Genomic DNA, 6,000 nt, shown 5'->3' with positions numbered 1-6,000 from the left:
CATTCCTGAATGTGAGGGGGAACGTTCCTTTTTTTCTATTGTCTTCTTAAAATATATTTTACTAAGGAGTTAACAGCTTTGACCACACATCCTTCTTGGAGTAAAAAATCATTCTGGGAGATCCATATTGGAATATCTGTTCCTGTAGTCTCAGACTACACTCTCATATAGGCCAGACTTTTTTTATCTCCTTCTGTATATTGTCCCTGCCATACAGTTAGGAATTAAGTTGAAAAGGCAGTAGATGACTTGACCATGTGTTAGGGACCAAATCTGTAGATATCAAGCACTTGGCTAGTTTCACTTAAGCCAAGACTTTTTCATGTTCTTTAGGATTCCTAGTTGAAGTGTTGAGATGGTGGGAGGGTGTTCACAGTGTTTCTATTTTTTAAAATGAAAAAATGTTCACACTATGAGTTATTCTGCAATGTAATTAGGAATTGTATTTCCTAAAGTACAGCTTTTCAGAAAGACTTCATGTTCAGGAGATATTCTGAACCTGCCCAGGATATATCGCCCTGCATCGTGAACATACTGTGTCCCACAGCAGTAGAACTTGAGCTTTTGTCCTTGAATCTCAGCAACATCAAATGAGTTTCCAAAGAAGACATTAGGGACTTGTGTGATTCTTACAGTCAGTGGCAATTCTCCAAGTAAAGTGAAGGGCATGTGTTGGCCAAGAATTCTGTATCACAGTTGAGTAGCTGACATAACTTATGTTTTTAAGATCACTTTCAGTCTTACCATATGCCACAAAATACTGCAACAACCTGACTTTCTTTGCAGTTTTATTCTGCAGTTTTCTCTCTGAAACTTCAGATATAATGGACAACACTTAGAATTACTTTAACTAGAATTAAATTAGACTTTGACTAATTTTAAATTAAGATCATTAAATGTGAAAATGAATCTTATTCAACTTGCATCTATCACAATGACATGTAAATGTATGAGCCAGTGTAATCCATCCAAAAGTTAAAAGAGCACATTCTCTAGGGAGTGTGTTAAACCCATAGCATGGCCCTGAAAGCTCTAGTTTGCATCTACATATCTGATTTAGAAAGATACGTTAAAAAACATATTCGAAGATTGTCATCTTTTATCTGTGCATCTGTTCTTGTTAAGAGGTGCTATGTAGTCCACCTGCAGGAATAACAGTGTCTCAACATTTCACAATCTCACTCATTCCCTCATAAATACTGGACATGTTGTACCTACTGATCCATACATCCTTATTTCATCTTCAAACATCTTTTGATGTGTTAATACTTTATGATCCACAGAAAATGTTCATACGAATTTTGGAAGACTTTTTTTTAAATTCTGTTTCTTCATTCCATCTTCTAGGGACTGCGTTCTGCCACTCGTTCTTGATTTTTAGTATGAGATTTTTCCTTCCACTGAAAAGTACTGTCTGCTTCCATCCTCCAGACTCTAGGCAGATTTTCCGTATTTCTTCATAGTATCTAATTCCATGTATCACATAGAAACATTATTTCTTCCTGCTCTAATGCTGCTCAATTCCTTTAGCTGGTATCTTCCTTGCTGTGTTCTGTAAGACAGAACTTAAAGGGACTTCCTTTTGTTTATAATCTCTAGACAAATATTTGAGGGATATATATTTTGAAGGTATGTACAAGGTCAGAATGTTTTTACCTTTTCTCCTTGGTATTGCATTTCTCAAAGGTTTAAATCAAGAGTGTTTGCTCTGTTTTGCCTTTCATATTTTATAGTTTTGTATTTCAGAAAGACCTGCAGAATAAAGGTGTGCTGTTCTTTTTGCCTTCAGCAGTCCAGAGCTGATATTGCTGCTTAGCTGTTCAGTTTCAGAAACTACTGGGCTGAAAAGGCAATAAGCAAATGGTAGCTTTCAGATAAGGGTATGTGTTGAAAGAAAAGAAATATAGGAGAGAAGGAGCACAGGTCCCTGGTTATATTTTAGCATTATAACTGCAATTACATTTTAATTCTAAATAGTCTGGACTATGTGAGTATTAAACATAATGATTAGCTGAGGCCAACAAAGGTTACACTTTCTCATGTTTTTGATCTTGTATGCTTCTGGAGGACCCTGTTCAGCTACATGATACTCATTAGCAATCATAACCTGACCTCTCTAAATAATTCTGGACTTACTGGAAACCGACTGGGTGTGCCACTGGTGATTTGATGGGGCTGATGGTGGGTAATCACTGAGGAAATTTGTTCATTAAATGGGCACCCTATCAGAGCAGCCTGTTAAGAATTTGTAAAAAGCACTATTAGAGTAACGTGATCTCTGTGGCACCGCTGTGTTCGAGTGCAGAGCTGAGGGCGTGATGGCCAGGAAAAACACTGCAGAAGCCCGGAGGTCTGGCTGCACCCTCTGGTTCACGGCAGCTTCACCCAAAAAGGGCAGAGAGTGAGCTCCTCACCCGAGGGAGCTGCTCCTGGGCTAGCTGTGAGGCCCGGAGGCAAAGAAGGAGAGAGGGGACTCCTCCTATGGGTTCCACACTAAGGTTTATTCACATGCACGGACCAGCGATAAAGAGACAAAAATATCGGCGCGATCAGGGATTTTATACTGAAGGATGGAAAGGCGGGGATAAGGGATACAGCCAATGGGACAAAGGGAAGGAGGCAGGGCTGAAGCCAAAGGAAGCAACAGGAACAACACATAGGTGGGAACAAGGGAAGTAACCAATGGGATGTCGAGGAGAACGGAACTTTCTGGAACTAATACATCGTTAACTAAGGGACATGAATATTTATGACTTCATACATAAAACAGGAAGGGAAAAACATTAACCAATCATCTTAAAATACACAAATCACTAAACCAGGGGGTTATGGGTTCTCCCCCTAACCAGGAGGGGCCGGGGCGGCTGCAGCCGCTTGTGCTGGCACACGGAGCCTCTGGGCAGTGTAAGTGCGTACAGTGAGTTTTGTTATGAAATACCTGTTGATGGGCGCTGCAAACAGCCTCAGCACAGCCTTTCTCATGACCAGTTACCTTGAGCTCCTGAGCAAGAAGGCTGATCTGAGCAGAAGAGAGAAGTGGAGTGGCTGAGGGGAGAGGATCTTGATGTAAGTGAAAGATGAAAATAGTTTGTAACAACATGTACAGTGTGCACATAGAAGGTTGCATAAATCATACATAAAAATCCCACATATGTCTGTATTACTTCAAGGGTGGTATTTTCCTATCCAATAGAACTTTTTTACTTTTTTGGATTTGCAAAAGTATTTTATTGTAAATTTAAGTTAATAGTCGTTCATTCTTCTACAAAGTCGACTGTAAGATGCATATGATATCTGTTTTAAAATATGGTTCAGAATTACCTGCTGTTCAGTGCCTAAATATATATTTTATATATTTATATGTTTATGTGTACAATCAGCACGCAATACTTTTCTATAATTTTTTATTACATATTCTTTGAAACCTTTCAGTAACAGAACAGTGATGGAAAGGGCAAAATAGTGCTACTTGTGAGGAGGAGAGCATTAAGACACTTACAGAAAGGTCACTTACAGGAACTGTAAGCTTTTATGAGACTTCATCATTTTGCTGACAAGGTCAGCTTGATATTGATTGGCTGGGTGTTTTGTTTAGGTACTTGAGGGCCAGTTATTTGAAGAAACCTGTGTAAACATCAAGGCAATATGCTTTATACTCCTGCCCTATTTCAGCATTTTGAGTTGCTTACTGTGTTGTATTTTTCCAAGCAAAATATGAAATAAAGTATTTGACTGCCAGTGTTTAAATTCAAGTTATTGTACCATACCATCATTTGTTAAATTTAACTGAATCTCTTACTGTAGAAAAGCTTGAAGATTTGATCTGTTTTAAATCATGTGTTTCTGGTGCATAAAAGCATTTTTTGATGAAAAATTTTATGTAGTATTTTTCCAGTTCTTGGAAATTACTTACCACCTGCTCTCATGTCAGACCCAGGTGGGTGTGGGTTTGTGAGACACTAATGCCCTAAGCAAAAATAAAGGAAGCGCAAGTTTGGTCCCCGTGTGAAAGGAAGCTGAGGTTTCCTGTGACATTCCAGGCTCTGGTGCTGTATCTTTAGTCCTTGTGTGAGCCTTTAGCACTGCTGAGTTTTCGACGGCTGTGGTAAAATGAATTTGGTGCGGGGAGGGAAGAGTTAGACAGGTGAGTTGGGATGTGTCTGCATTACGTCTGTGTCCACATCCCTCTACCACAAAGGGTATAAAACTTCATGCTGGGTCTTCCTGGTCTGTGCTGAGCACACTGAAGATGATGGGGATTCCGACCTGGTGCTGACGTGGCTTGGTGGTCAGAACTACAGTGGGAAAAGTTGAGCTGTGGCTTCACACACATGTGCCAGGGCTTTGCACCCCTGCTGCTGCAAATGTGGGCACCTGTGGCAATGGCAACAGTAGCATCCCTGAGCAGGTGCAGTGGAATGTTGTGATATTCATGTTGTCATATTTTTAAATCATCCTTGTCCTTATATAACAAGGAATAATAAAATCATAGTTGTAAAGTACATATTTCATTAATTTAGAATTGAAAAAACGCACATCCTTCACATGAGAGGGCAGCACAGTGAAAGTACCACAGTGAAAGAGAAGACATGGAATATGTAATTAATATTAATTGCTTACATTATTTCATCTGTCTGCTGCCTTGGTTAACATCATTAAATGTATTCCTGCTACAAACAGTCCTCACTAACTAAAGAGTTTAGTTATTAAACCTTTTTTTGAAAGAATGTAAATAAATCTTCCTTAAGTAGTTGTTTACTGCAACTTAAGTTTTATGGGTTTCTGTGTATCCTAATAATTTTTTATTACTTGTTTAAAAAAAAAAAATCACTTGAAACCTCCCACAAAATAGATGCACAGCATCTTTTATGGGGAATTTCTGTGTTTTGGTTTTTAGGGGGTGAGGGGGGGGGTATTTGCTCATTTCAGTAATGAGCTAAATTTATCAGATTCATGGGTTTACACTTTTGAAAGCAGGATGCACTGCCTGCATCCGAGGCTGCTTGCACTTGTTGCCTTGGTGCAAAATTTATTTCTTCTCTACTGCATCTTCTTAATAGAGGCCCTTAATTTCTCCTTGTTTTCCTCTGGCTTCTGTAGCTTTGTCTCCATTTAGTCTGTCAGACAGAATATATTGGAAGGCTTTTTCCTGTCAGTAACCATTTCTACAGAGTCGTCAGTTCATCTTTTAAGCCAGCTCTGTGCTTGTAAGTCACGGCCCCTTTGCGTTCTTCTGTCTCTATTAAAGCAACTCACAGAATAAATACTGAACTGAGACAATAATAGGCAGTCTTGGCAAATAACAGTAAATTATTTAAGCAAATAGCTTTGGAGAAGCAAGTATTACTTAGTAGTAACTTGTCTACAGAAGCATCTTATTACCAACTGGATGCAGTGCAATCAACCCAAAGCGCAGTCCCTGTTCAGGGCTGCAGCCCCATGACACACTGTCAGCTGGCTTTGCTCTCTGGCCGCTCCTTGGTTCATCTTTTTGGTTCTGTCTCTCTCGAAGAGGTTTTTTGTTGACTTAGGTGCTTTCAAGCCTGCTTTGTTGAGTAGGAGGTATGAGTTGGTTTTTGTTTGGGTTTGTTTGGGGTTTTTTTGATACTAGAGCTCTTTATCCAGGTGCCATTAGTTTCTGAAGGGCTATAACTCCCTGAGATTTAGTGTTTCAAGCAAAGACATGTCTTTAACCTCTTTCTCCAGATAACCTCCTGAAACCTGGAGAAAGCAAAGAAAGCAAGGCATGCACTCCACAGTGTTACTTCTGCTGTAATGGTCTGTCTCACTTCTTCCCTCCAGGGGTTCTGAGGGTCTGGATTTTGTTTTTCTCTCCCTTTAGAGAAATGTTAGATGCCTTCTTCCCTCTTCACATCATGTGTAGTGTTTTCCACTCCTGCTCAGGAAAGTGATTCTTTCAAAAGCATTGGGAGGACACACAAGCAGGAGATGAAGTTTTGCTGTTCTGGAACACCTTGGCAGTACCACCAGCTGTGTCTC

The 6,000-nt window shown here is 39.7% G+C and overlaps 1 protein-coding gene across 8 annotated transcripts in view; it reads left to right on the top strand.

The window, feature by feature from the left end:
• TENM1 (teneurin transmembrane protein 1) overlaps positions 1 to 6,000 on the top strand; it is an 828,305-nt gene that overhangs the window by 581,304 nt on the left and 241,001 nt on the right. Inside the window, exon 1 of one of the 8 annotated variants that reach the window (XM_017743126.1) lies at positions 2,892 to 3,066. The exons of the other annotated variants lie outside the window; for them this stretch is intronic. The gene's annotated coding sequence lies outside the window, so the exon portion shown is untranslated. Of the gene's footprint in view, positions 1 to 2,891; positions 3,067 to 6,000 lie in introns of those variants that run through there. 8 annotated transcript variants of the gene reach the window in all.

Source organism: Corvus brachyrhynchos, unplaced genomic scaffold, assembly GCF_000691975.1.
Source record: "Corvus brachyrhynchos isolate BGI_N302 unplaced genomic scaffold, ASM69197v1 scaffold398, whole genome shotgun sequence".
In the NCBI taxonomy this organism is placed as follows: Eukaryota; Metazoa; Chordata; class Aves; order Passeriformes; family Corvidae; genus Corvus; species Corvus brachyrhynchos.
The sequence above is the reverse complement of the archived record's forward strand: the minus strand, read 5'-3'. Positions and strand labels throughout refer to the sequence as shown.